The 14,021-nt window shown below is 38.2% G+C and overlaps 1 non-coding gene across 1 annotated transcript; it reads right to left on the bottom strand.

The window, feature by feature from the left end:
• Positions 1-10,900: 10,900 nt before the first annotated feature.
• On the bottom strand, positions 10,901-11,063 carry LOC126002834 (U1 spliceosomal RNA). Its single transcript, XR_007493457.1, has one exon. It is a non-coding gene; the product is annotated as a U1 spliceosomal RNA (small nuclear RNA).
• Between the last annotated feature and the right edge of the window lie 2,958 nt (positions 11,064-14,021).

Genomic DNA, 14,021 nt, shown 5'->3' with positions numbered 1-14,021 from the left:
TAATGACTTAACAGTCTCAAGAACAACCCTAAAAGAATAAGGCAGACCCAATAAACACACATAATTCATTAAAATATGACACTAAATCTCATGACAATCATCTCTCTCAACGTTAAAGGACTAAATGCACCAGTTAAGAGACACAGAGTGGCACAATGGATCAAAAGCTATTCACAACATTCTGCTGCCTACAAGAAATGCATTTGATTAGTCAAAACACACATAGACTCAAAATCACAGTTTGGAGGACAATCATTCAAGTGAACAACTCCCTTAAAAAGGCTGGTGTGTCCATACTTATATTAGATGACACAGACTTTAGACTTAAAATGGCAATATGGAACAGAGATACTTCCTGATAATCAAAGAATATGTGCACCAGGAAGAAACTACCTGCATAAACATATATGCACTGAATGAAGATCAGAAATATTTAAAACAATTAATGACAGATTTGAAGAAAGACATCAATAGCAATACAATAATAGTAGGAAATTTTAACACTGCCCTGTTACATATTCATAGGTCAAGTAGGCTAAAATCCAACAAGAATATAGTAACTCTGAAGGAAGAAATGGAAGAAAATGGCTTAGTATATATTATATATTAATATGTATGTATGTATGTATGTATGTGTGTGTGTATGTATAGGCTCTCCACCCCCAGAAAACAGAATACACTTTCTCCTCCACTGTAAATGGGCCATTCTCCAAGATAGACCACATGCTGGGCCATAAAACATACTTCACAAAATCAAGAGGTAGAAACTGTAAGAACTACCTTCTCAGATCATCATGCACTGAAATTAGAAGTGAATCACAAAAAGACACAGAGTAAAAACACCTGGAAATTAAACAAATCGCTACTGAACAACTAGTGGGTCAGAAATAAAATCAAAGAAGAAATCAAAAGATTCCTAGAAACAGTAGAATGGAGACATGAATTACCAGAATTTGTGGAACACAGCAAAAGCAGTATTAAGATGAAAATCTATAGCTTTACACGCATTCATCAGGAAGGAAGAAGGGGTCTATAGGAATTATTTAATGGCACAGCTTAAAAATTTGAAAAACAACAACAAAAAATAAATAAAAAATAGATTGACAGAAGGAAATAAACAAGCTCAAGAGCAGACTTTAATGAACTGGAAATACAAAAGACAATTCAACAGATCAATTAAAGCAATAGTTGGTTCTTTGAAAAAAAAAATAAACAAGTACAACAAACCTTTAGCCAAACACACAAAGAAAGGGAGAGAGAGAAAAACTTAATACAATAAATTTGAAATGAAAAGGGGGAGATTACCACAGATACTACAGAAACCAAAGGGTAATTAGATTTCTTTGAGACTCTGTAAGCCACAAAACATGAGAACCTGAAAGAAATGGATTAATTTTTAGACTCCTATAATCTCTAAAGGATAAGACAAGATGATCTGGCATATCTTAACAGACCTATCACTATTAAAGACATCAAAATGTAATCAAAAGCCTTTCCCTCAAAAAAAGCCCAGGCCCAGATGGATTCACTAGTAAATTCTTTCAAACCTTTTAAGAGAACCTACTGTCAAACATTTTCAGGCTCTACTGGGAAGTAGAAATACTCCCAAATAGTTTTTACAAAGCTGTTATCACCCTGATACCGACAGAGATGCCACAATATAGAGAACTAAAAATAGCTTTGATGAACACAGATGCAGATATTCTCAACAAAATTCTAGCAAACAGGATCCAACATCTTTCAAAAGATCATACACCATAGCCAGACAGGATTCATCCCAGAGTTGCAATGATCATTTAACATATGCAAGTCAATCAATGTAATGCACCATATCAAAAAAAGGAAAAATAAAAAGCCATCTGGTCATATCAATAGATGTAGAGAAAGTAGTTGATAAGACTCAACACCCATTTATAATAAAAACTCAACAAGATGGGAAAAGAAGAAACTTTTCTCAATATAATCAAGGCCATTTACTGCAAGCCCATGGCAAATATTTTACTCAGTAGGGAGAAACTCAAAGTCTTTCCTCTAAAATTTGGCATAAGACAAGGCTGCCTCCTCTCACCAATACTATTCTACATAGTACTAGAAATACTTGCCATAGCAATTAGGCAAGAAAAAGATGTCAAGGGCATTGAGATAGGAAAGGAAGAAGTCAAGTTCTTATTGGTTTTTGGGCCACACCCGGTGATGCTCAGGGGTTACTCTAGCTATGTGCTCAGAAATTGCTCCTGGCTTGGGGGACCATATGGGACACCAGAGGATTGAACAGTGTTCAGTCTTAGGTCAGCTGAGTGCAAGGCGAATGCCCTACCTCTGTGCCTCAACTCTGACCCCATCAAGTTATTACTGTTTGCAGATGACATGATATTATATTTAGAAAACACTAAAGACTCTACCAAAAAGCTTCTAGAGCAAAAGATTTGTATAGCAAAGTGATAAGCTACACAAAATAAATGGCCTTCTTATATATATAAATAACAATAGAGAAGAAATAGACATTAAGAAAACAGTCCCATTTACAATGGTACTATAGAGACTCAAATACCTTGGTGTCAACTTAAAGAGGTTGAGGACCTATACACAGAAAACTACAAAACACTGCTTTAAGAAATAAAAAATGGGGCCCAGAGAGATAGCACAGCGACGTTTGCCTTGCAAGCAGCCGATCTAGGACCAAAGGTGGTTGGTTCGAATCCTGCTGTCCCATATGGTCCCCTGTGCCTGCCAGGAGCTATTTCTGAGCAGACAGCCAGGAGTAACCCCTGAGCATTGCCGGGTGTGGCCCAAAAATACAAAACAAAAACAAACAAACAAAAAAAGAAATAAAAAATGACACACAAAATGGAGACATATATCCTGAACATGGATTGAAAGGATCAACATTACTAAAATGGCAATACTCCCCAAAGCATTGTACAGGTTTAATGCAATCCCTCAAAGGATACCCATGATATTCTTCAAAGAAATGGATCACACACTCCTGAAATTCATTTGGAAGAACAAACACCCACAAATTGATAAAGCAATTCTTAGAAAAAAAGAAGATGGAAGGCATCACATTTCCCAACTTTAAGTTGTATTACAAAGCAACAGTCATCAAAACAGTACTGGAATAAAGATAGACAATCAGATCAATGAAATAGATGAGTATTCAGAAAATGAACCCCAGAAATATAATCAATTAATCTGTTATAAAGGGGCAAGAAATGCAAAACAAATCAGGAAAGTCTCTTCAACAAGTGGTGTTGCCTATATTCATTGCAGCACTATTTATAATAGCCAGAATTTGGAAACAACCCAGATGCCCCACAACAGATGAATGACTAAAGAAACTGTGGTACATATACACAATGGAATACTATGCAGCCATCAGGAAAGATGAAGTCATGAAATTTTCCTATACGTGGATGGACATGGAAACTATTATGCTTAATGAAATAAGTCAGAGATAGAGACACACACAAAAGGAATAGTCTCATGCATCCATGGAATTTAAGAAAAATAAAAGACATTATTGTAATAATACAAAGAGACAATAGAGATGAGGCTGAAAGAACTGGCCACGATATGAAGTTTACCACAAAGAATGGTGAGTGCAATTATAAAAATAACTACACGAAGTATCATGACAATGGTAGTGAGTGAGAGAAGTATAATTCCTGTCTCCATTACAGACGGGGTGGGAGAGGAGGGAGATGGGGGTTATTGGTGGTGGGAAGGTTGCACTGGTGAAGAAGAGTATCCTTTTTATAATAACCAAAACCCAATGACAAACATATTTATAATCATGATGCTTAAATAAAGACATTATTTTAAAAACATACAAAATACAAACAAACAACAAAAACATCAAAAAAAGTGATAATTGGACAACTGGTCAACCATGTGCAAAAAATAACCCAACAAAATGAACATAGACCTCTATCTAATACCATGCACAAAAGTCAAAAATGGATTGATATCATACCTGAAACTTTAAGATATATAGATGATAAAATAGGTAAAACACTATGACATTGAGACTAAAAGAGGTATTTTAAGGAGGAAATACCACTGTCCAACCTAGTGGAAGAAGAGACAAACAAGTAGTATTATATTAAACAAAAAAGCTTCTGCACTTCAAAGGAAACAGTGACTATGATACAAAGGCCACCCATAGATGGAAGAAACTATTCATCCAAAACTCATTTGATAAGTGGATAACATACAAGATATATAAGTACAAACAGGACTTAATAAGAAAAAAATTTAACCGTAACTTGAAAGGGGAGAAGAAATGAACAGACATTTTCTCAAAGAAGAAATGTAGATGGTCAAAAGGCACACGAAAAAAATGCTCACATCACTAGTCATCAAGGAGATGCAAATCAAAACAACAATAAAGCATCATCTCACACCAAAGAAACTGGCATACATAAAAAACTAAAAGTACAGCCATGGCTAATAGGGATGCAGGGAGAAAGGAATTCTCATTCACTGCTGGCAGGAATGCCATCTCATCTATTTCTGGGAAAAAATATGGATATTCTTCAAATAACTGATAATTGAGCTCCTATCTGATCCAGCAATACCAATTCCATGGTTATACTTTATGAACACAAAAACACAATACAAAAATACCCTTTGCACCCCTATGTTTATTGCAGCCGTATTTTATAATAGCCAGAATTTGGGAACAACCCAGGTGCCTGACAACAAATGAGTGGTTAAAGAAACTGTTGTACATTTATGCAATGAAATACTATGCATGAAATACTATGAAAAATAAAGTCATGGAATTTGCTTGTACATGGATATACATGGAGATTATTGTGCTGAGTGAACTGAGGCAGAGGGATAGAAATAGACATAAAATAGTTTGACTTACCTGCAAGATAAAAGAAGAATAAATGATAGTGTGGCAATAATATGCAGAGACAATAAACTTGTATACTGGAGGACCAGCTCATGGCATGAAGCTTGCCATAAAGAATATTGAGAGCAGCTAGAGAACTAACCACAATGACAACTACCATGACAATGATAGTGAGGGAGAGAGGCAGAATACCTATCTGACAGACAGGCAGGGTATTGGGGTGGGGTATGGAAGTGGGAGAACATTTGTGGTGGGAAAGCAAACTGGGGAAGGGTGGTGTATATTCTATGATGAAACCCTAGTATGAAAATTTTTGTAAACATGGTGATTCAATTTAAAAAAAGAAAGCATAAAGTTTAAAAATAGGAGAAAAAATAAAAGTACAGTAGTAAGCACATTTGCTAAAATTATTGTATCTCAAATGAAGTCATTTATACAATTGAGAAAGTTTATTAAGGCCTTGATGAATGTCCATTCTGTTCAATTGTATCTTATTATTTTAATTGTCATTTAGGTAACATTTTTACAATAGTATTAAAATTTATAATATTAATGTACAAAATTACTGCACCTTCACCACCACTGCAATGCTTCAAATCTTCTACTAGTTCCTATTATGTCTTCTCTCCCATTCTATCATTCTTTGTATTTTCTCAGCTATCTTCTAAAAAAATATTAATCTACAGGGAGGGGCCGGGCAGATAGCTGGCTTCTGGTGCCTTGATCCTGGAGGCCAGCTCTTCCAAGGTATGGGGTTGGGGGACACCCCATGCCGGATGGCATTCTCCCTAGCTTGGGAGGTGCTGGGAGGCTTGGCAGGCCTCCAGCTGTTCCCCTATTTCTCCCTGGACTCTAGGCCTGGCCTGAGTGCCACCTCGGGTGGTCTGCTGTGGGTTCCAGGTGGACTCCATTAGGGGTCTCCAGGCTTCCACCCCACTTTACACTTGGGAGGAGGAGCAAAGGGAGGGGCCGGGCAGATAGCTGGCTTCCGGTGCCTTGATCCTGGAGGCCAGCTCTTCCCAGGTATGGGGTTAGGGGACACCCCATGCCGGATGGCATTCTCCCTAGCTTGGGGGGGGGGGTGCTGGGAGGCTTGGCAGGCCTCCAGCCGTTCCCCTATTTACCCCCTACTCCAGGCCTTCCCTGGTTGCCAGCCCAGGTGGACTCTATCGTGGTCCTCAGGCTTTCCCACTTTCTCTCCCACACTAAGGTGGGGACACATGTGGTGGATGGCAGGCCGATGTAGCACTGGTGTATATCGGGACATTACGTCGTGACATTCACTGGTATTTTTTTTTTTTCTTCTCATTGGTCTCCATTTAAAAAACTGCTTGGGGGCTAGCGCCCTGTACCACATATATTTAAAATAAAAATGAGAGGACTGACTCTCAGTTTAGGAAGAGACCAGTTCGGGTGGGGGTATCATATATTTTCAAAATGAAAATGAGAGGATGGACTCTCAGGCTGGGAAGAGGCCAGTATTCTTTTCCTACTTGTTTACTCTCAGCGGCCTCTTGGCCTCTTCCTTCATTCATTGTGTAACAGTGGTTTCTACCATACTAGGTTTCTGATTAGTTCCGATGAACGGTGACAATTGAGTCCACTGTCTTAAGTTAGATTGTTTATTTTCCCCACTTTTTATTTTTTCTCCTCTTTGTGAACTGTTCAATAAGGTATTTTGGTGAAAGAGTCCCCCTCCAACTTTCCTTCCCTTTGTTATTTGTTAAATAAGTTTGTAGAAATGTCTCTCCATTTAACATTTATATAAGAACCAAGTCAATTGGATTTTTGGACTTGTTCTAGCATCCACATAGGCACCAATCTTGCTGTGACCTGTTCAATAAAGAATTTTGGTGATAGAGTCCCTCAGTTTAATTCTTATGCTTGAACCAGGTCACGGGGATTATTGGACTTGTTCTTGAGGCCCCCTTATGTGCTGATAACGCCAGATGGCATTATTTCTTGTTTGCATGGGCACATTAAAATGGAAAATACTACATATACAAATAAGTTCTTATCTAATAGAGATAGGAACACACAAATCTTGTGGTGCAATGGAACCTAACAAACCCTGAACATTGACATGATGACCTGGCACAGGCCTCAGAGGTTTGGGCATTTTCCAGTCACCCCTGAACTAGGGAAGCCATCTATGAAACATTCAACGTTGTTTATGACATCACCTGGAAGCAATCCTCTACCAGAGAAGACCCTACTGCTCCTCTGACATCAATTTACTCAAAAGAGTCTTCCCTTAACACTGACAAGATTTAAACAACAACAACGACCTGCGTACTGGACAGGGCTTTCTGCATTGCCCGTTAATTGCGAGTTGAAATTAGAAGTCGCTCCGCACCATCCTGACTTCAATGTAGGATATACAGATTCCAGGACCTTCAATACAGAAACGTGAGATCAACAACAGAGACTGAAAAATATAGCTGTATGGGCACTACAGACAATGACCGGGATTGAACAAACTAGTTTGCCTGGAGCCTAGAAATGGTCTTATGTCAGGAAACTTCAGGGGTAGGGTCTCCTTGTACTTAGGCCAAAGTTTTTCCTTTCCATGACCCCCATACTTTGGTGGGCCCATGCAAACGATAGTTGCCACATTAACATTGTTTTTACAGTGCTCCTTTGACTTCAGACCTCTAAGAAACCACTAGCAAAAATATCTGGAACTGCAAAAAAAGGGTTTACATTAGTGTTAACTAATATGCTTTTAGATGCACTAGCATTCTGGGGGATAAAGGAGGGAGACAAGGGATATATGCTTGGGAATAGGGATGAAGGGAGGACAACACTGCTGGTGTTTTATTTATTTATTGTCACCGTGTATCTTAAATATCACTGTGTAAGATTTGCCATTGTGTACCTTAAATACCACTGTGTAAGATTTGCCATTATAAATTCTAATAAATGTCTGTCATTTAAATAAAAAAATTAATCTACAAAGAACAGCTTATGTTAAGAGAAATAATAAAGGAATTAAAAGCCTGGATCTGTGCTCTTCTGCACTTCAAAGTTTTGCATATCAACATATGAGTTTCCCTAACATTTGGTTTTGATAGGCAAATTTATTGTGGGTGAGGCATTGGGTATTTATTTATCCCAATAGTCCATTCAATAACTCATAGATTTTTCCTCTGCTATTCTGAGGAGAATATTTTCTATTACTAATGTTTTCTATTCAAAAACAAATTGTTTTTGAAGAATACTAGTGAGAGGGCCACTTAAATATGGTGCTTATTTGCCTTGGAACAATCTCTTGTGACATGTCCAGGCTTCTGAGTTATGTTTATTTGCAAGTAACTCTATGGCAATCCATGTTATATTAAGAGATAAATCTAACATCCTTTCCAGGATTTCTGTTGCTGCCTTCTGGACTCAGAAGAGGATAGCCCTGGGTGTTGGCACTGTTGGGAATATGGGAGCCACCAAGGCCAAATCCTCCAGGCTGCTAATAAAGGCTTGGATGTTAGTGGCCTCAGGAAACAAGTATTCATTAAGCCCCCATGTGGTGCGTGGCATTGGATTCAGAACACTGATTATTGAGGCTCTGATTGAAGACTTCAATCTTCTGCTTTTGCTTGAAGGAACAAATTGTTTGAAATAGCATTGTTCTCTTTAGGTATATGACTCCTTTCTGCCTTTTCATTCCATGAGACTCTGATAATTACTGAAGACTCAAAGATTCTAATAAGCAAACATGTAGGTATCCTGTCCTCTGTAAACAGAGGCCCAAGTGTGTGATTTTTCAGAGAAGGAGAATTTACATATAGTAAAACCACTGCACTGTGAAACCCAGCTCCTTGAACTCAGACATTTATAGCTGGATCTTTCCATATGAGAATCTGATGGCAAGTTAGTGATCACTTTGGTCATTTGTTCTCAAACTTTTGTCTCTAATTGGAAGAATTTGTCTCTAATTCTGAGAGCTTGTCAAAAACAGAAGGGAATTTAAAATTCCTAATTTGGGGTGAGGTCCAAGAATTTGACTTACCAGTGAGTTCCAGGGTAATCCTGATGCTCACCTAATGACTCAGGTACCTCACTTTGAGAAGCACTAATTTAAACAACACTTACCTTTTAGAATAAAGGAAGCCAGAATGAAGTTGGTGGATTTTCCATGTTGTAAGTGAAAAAAAATAATAAAAGGAAGAGATAATACTAACTGTTTTTTTTCTCCTTAAGTTTAGGTTCATTTCATCTTGATGCCATGAACTATGTCCAGAATAATAAGTGTTTTCTTGGGGATAATACCACTTTTAGAGTCCTTGAGTTTTTGCTTTCCCACTAGGTAACTGTTCATTTTGGAAAATCATGAAACCCATTTATTTTTTCAGTTTCTATAAAATTGGATAATATATTCAAAGACCTATAAGGTCTATGCATCATAGAGCAGTTGCATGAATATAAAATAATATATTCACAAAGATCTTAGGATCAGGGGCCCGGAGAGATAGCACAGCGGCGTTTGCCTTGCAAGCAGCCAATCCAGGACCAAAGGTGGTTGGTTCGAATCCCGGTGTCCCATATGGTCCCCCGTGCCTGCCAGGAGCTATTTCTGAGCAGACAGCCAGGAGTAACCTCTGAGCATCGCCGGGTGTGGCCCAAAAACAAACAAACAAACAAAACAAAAAAAAGATCTTAGGATCATGCTTAGGAAAGTGTTAAAGTTTCTACTATTAACTGTTAGTTATTTCTAGTTAATCCAATTATACTTCACATTGTCTGGTCAAACTGGTTAGCACATGAATGGTAAATAATTAAGAGAAAAAAAAATTCCAAATGTGGCTCATCTTATAGAAGGTGATTTAAAATAATTAGATTTCAGAGCTAGGAGGATCTTCTAAATGATTTACTCCTTTTTTTTTTTATCTCTTCCTCTGCGGAGAACAGAAAAGTCATGGAGAAATTATGTGAGTCATCCAAATTTTCAAAACTAATTAGCAACATTACTTTATGGATCTCATTCAATTCATGACTTTACTTAATAAATGTGGTGTTTTTGAAATAGCATCATAGCATCACTTACAGGTTTGTCTCAGTTTCCTATACTAGGAACTTACCTGAGTTGAATGGCTGACATTGACCTACTTGAATATCATAATACCCTCCTCCCCTATTTTTTGGTCCTGAATGCCTTCTGTCTGAATCCTTTCCATTGCTATTATTGCTGTAGAGGTTGAAATGAGATGTCTCAACTTCTATCAACTCTAAAAATACTCAATACTCAGAAGATTATCTGAGCCTACAGTCATTATTCAACACTTTCCCCCTCAAAGTTTCTCTTATCTTGACACAAGTCAGAGTCATTGAAAACAAATTATTATTCACTCTAGAAACTGAAACTCATTTAAAGGATCTAAATTCTAATTTGGACAGCAAAAGGTTAATAGTGTATAGGAAAAAAATTTTCCAGCAGCCCACAAATCTAAGCATAATTACGTATGAACATGAGGCTTTTATTGCTGTCAAAATTAATCACTTTTCAACTTCCAGCTGTTAAAACCCTGCTGGCAATTCTCCAAGCAATTCCCCTACAGTCACTTTTCCTTCAATTAAATTCTGGAATAGTTCACAAGCTCCTGTTACATAAGCAGAAGTTTAAAAATGGACTTCTTGGGATTTTCTTTTCTTTTCTTTTTTGGTTTTTGCTTAAAACTAGAAAAATGGCCGAATAGAAAGTTTGCTTCTCTTACTCTTGCAACTCAACTTTTACTTAAGCTTCAAACGTAAAAGACAAACAACATGAGATTAAAATATTAGTGTTTATTCTTCTTCTTCTTCTTCTTCTTCTTCTTCTTCTTCTTCTTATTATTATTATTATTATTATTATTATTATTATTATTATTATTATTATTATTTTGTTTTTGGGCCTCACCTGATGACACTCAGGGGTTACTTCTGGCTATGCACTCAGAAATTGCTCCTGACTATGGGATGAACCATGATCCATCCTAGACTAGGGTGGGCAAGGCAGATTCCTTACCATTTGCACCATCGCTCAGGCCCTATTATTTTTATTTTTTTAAGGGGAGAGTGAGAACACAATCCCCTGCGACCACAAATTATGCAGTTAAGTCTTCTACATTTGGGGAAATTACAGGGGTCAGCTCATTCAGAGTACAACGCATAAGCCTCACCCTGGAAATCCACCTTCATGGCCATGGTATCCCTGCTGCCAGGTAAGTAGGATGTATTAGTGTTTACAAAAAAGCACTGGGGGTTTGCAAGATGATGGAGAATATATTTTATCAACCATTTTTCTTCACTCTCCTCTGAGATAGGTAGAAGTGGTTATACTTATGCTTCACAATCACACCCTTTCTTGGACATGACAGGAAGCTGCTTTGGGTTCAGTCCCACATAGTGCTGCAGCTTTTGTCTCAGATGATAGTTCCCTTCATTGTGTTCTATGAAGTGGACAGGCTTGTCATGGAGAGAACAAGCCTGGAAAGAAGAGCCATGTGAATGTTGAGCTGCTATCTAGAAAGCTTCTATGGGGGAAAGTACTCCAGATTCCAAAGCAGATTGAATACTGAAGGACAAAGTTTTGGGGAAAAATATGTTCACCGGACCCAGAGAGATAGCACAACAGCGTTTGCCTTGCAAGCAGCTGATCCAGGACCAAAGGTGGTTGGTAATAATTGTAGGATTCAGAATAGGTCATGAGGGGCCAGTGCAATAGCACAGCATGTAAGGCATTCCCTGGAGGCTGCCAGGAGTGATTTCTGAATGTAGAGCCGGGAGTAATCTCTGGATCATGTTAACATACCTGGTTTACAAATGACATGGAGTTCATTCCTTGCATTGTCTGGGCACAGTAATGAGATCTTGCACATAGATCCTGGGGAAAAAAAGTGGTTTCTACTTTTTGTTCCTGGGATTCCACTTCTACATAGCTTGACAGGGAGGATAAAGGAGGGAAGCAGGATTCTGACTCCTATCACCTTGTTGTGATGTCAGGGTACAGGCTCATAACCGCTGGGGTTTCTTTAGCAATTTTAAGTTCCAAGTTTGCCTCCCTTTCATCCCTCTGTAGGTGAGACCCCTCTTTGAGCCTGTATTTAGGAACCTTCCCTGGCCTCTCTTCCCAATTCCTATACCTTCCTTCTCCCTCACCCTGCAGTGTGCCTTGGCGGTGGCATGTTCAAATGCTGAACAGATGTCTCTAGCTTGCATTCCCTGTCACTGCAATATCATCCTTTACTTGCATGTAAAATTAAACCTACTTCCAGATGTGGATTTCTCCCTAAGCCTTTCTACCTGATTTAAACAGCTGTTGCAAGTTCTCAAGTTGGGCAAGGGCTCTGAAGACATCTTGTGGCAGAGACAAAAGAGTGTAGAGATCACATGTGTTAAGGAAAAAATGAAACTACAGCAAACCACCTTGAAGGGCCTGCCTGGGTGAGCAAGGGAAGGCAGCTCTAGGCTCCCCAACATTGATGTGGTTGGTAAGAGAAATTGCAGCTGCAGTGGAAATCTTAATTCCAACATCATCTTCCATAACTAGAGTGCTTCATTGAAAACTGGAGCTTTGAAAACCTGAGGTGTTCTGACTTCAGTCATTGAGCAAGGTACTTTGTCCCAACAGATGTTAGGCAGTGGACCGGGAAGTCATTTGTTGGTATTGACCGACATTGAGTTTCCTGAGTCTGCCTAGGTTAGATAGAACCTGCAGTTCATGCCATACCATTCATGATCAATGAGACCTAGGCAATGGCTCAGAAATAGAGCACCTTGGCAGGAAAATAGAGAAAGGGGAATTCACCTAATCGCATTGGATTTTCTTACTCATAAATGAGTTTGCACAGCAACACTTTAGCATCAGCTTCTTCTTTCTTCAAAAATAAGTCCCTGTGATGGAGCTAATTCAGTCCACCAAATTTGTAATTTAGACAAAACTTCCAGAGTCTTGAAATGATATCCAACAGTGGATTGAGTCAGCATAAAGGCTTTGACTCTGACAATTAGAGACCTAAATATTTCTGGGGCAGTAGCAATAGAGTCTGGATATTGAGAGATCAGATCATGAAGCCCTGCTTATCAAATTCTGCATGCTATTCAGCATTTCATGTGCTTTATATTTACATTTATTTAACTTTTAAAAACACATTTCTTCTTTAAACTTTTTTTTTGAGGTTGAAGCCATAGTATAAATGATAAAACACTTGCCTTGCACATAAACTACCCAAGCTCAACCCCCCACAACCTATAGTATCACAATCCCCAAATACCACCTGGAGTGATGTCTGAGCACAGGACCAAGAATATGTCCTGAGTCCTGCCAGGTGTGGTGTGCTGCTCCAAATAAATTAATAAGTCTCACCAACTGAGGCTGGATGTGATTTCAAAGGATGAAGCATATTTCTAGCATGTTTGAAGCCTTGATTTCAGGTACTAGCACTGCATGATAGTACTTCTTCTTTGTCACCTGTTGTCCAACTGCCAATTATGGCATCACTGTGAGTGACCCCTGTGTCCTCCAGCATCACAATGCAAAACTCTTACAAAATATGAAATTGAAAACTGGCCATATGCATTGTTTGTTATCAGTTGACTTAATGTATATATTTCCATATAAATCCTTGCATATATTTTATGTACCTGTCTGTTAGACTGGTAAACCATGGGTGACTCAGTCAGATTTGCTGTTCTTTAGACCTTTAGATTTTGTGATTCTAGCTCCAAATTTTTCAGCAAACTGTATTCAGAAGTAATTAAAAACAAATATATATGCAATCAACAAGTAAGAGAGAAGTTCTGCTTGGAGTGAGTCACTTTGAAGATGGCAAAATACAGTTTCACTAATTTATATTGCTCTTATTCCATCTGCTTTCTGGTTTAAAATGTCCTGGATTGCTTCAGACTTTGGTATATGCAATATTTTCCATTTACAGAATGTTCCTGAATAATCCATTTTATTTTTTAGAGAGCTTTTGAAAACTGGTTAGTGTCAAATTTGCAGAGCCCAGTTTCAAGTGATAGAATTTTGACCTGAGAAATCAGTGATTATGTTTACTGAGAAAATGAAGGGAAACTTCAGAGTGGGAAAAAAGTGAATGAGAAATTCAGTGCAAATTTTGCCAAACAGATGAATAGATTGGAGCAGGTGGTCTTTGCAAGAGCAGAGTCCAGCTATTTTTCCAGC

This window comes from Suncus etruscus, chromosome 2, assembly GCF_024139225.1.
Source record: "Suncus etruscus isolate mSunEtr1 chromosome 2, mSunEtr1.pri.cur, whole genome shotgun sequence".
NCBI classification, from domain to species: domain Eukaryota; kingdom Metazoa; phylum Chordata; class Mammalia; order Eulipotyphla; family Soricidae; genus Suncus; species Suncus etruscus.
This window is presented reverse-complemented; position numbering and strand designations above follow the sequence as displayed.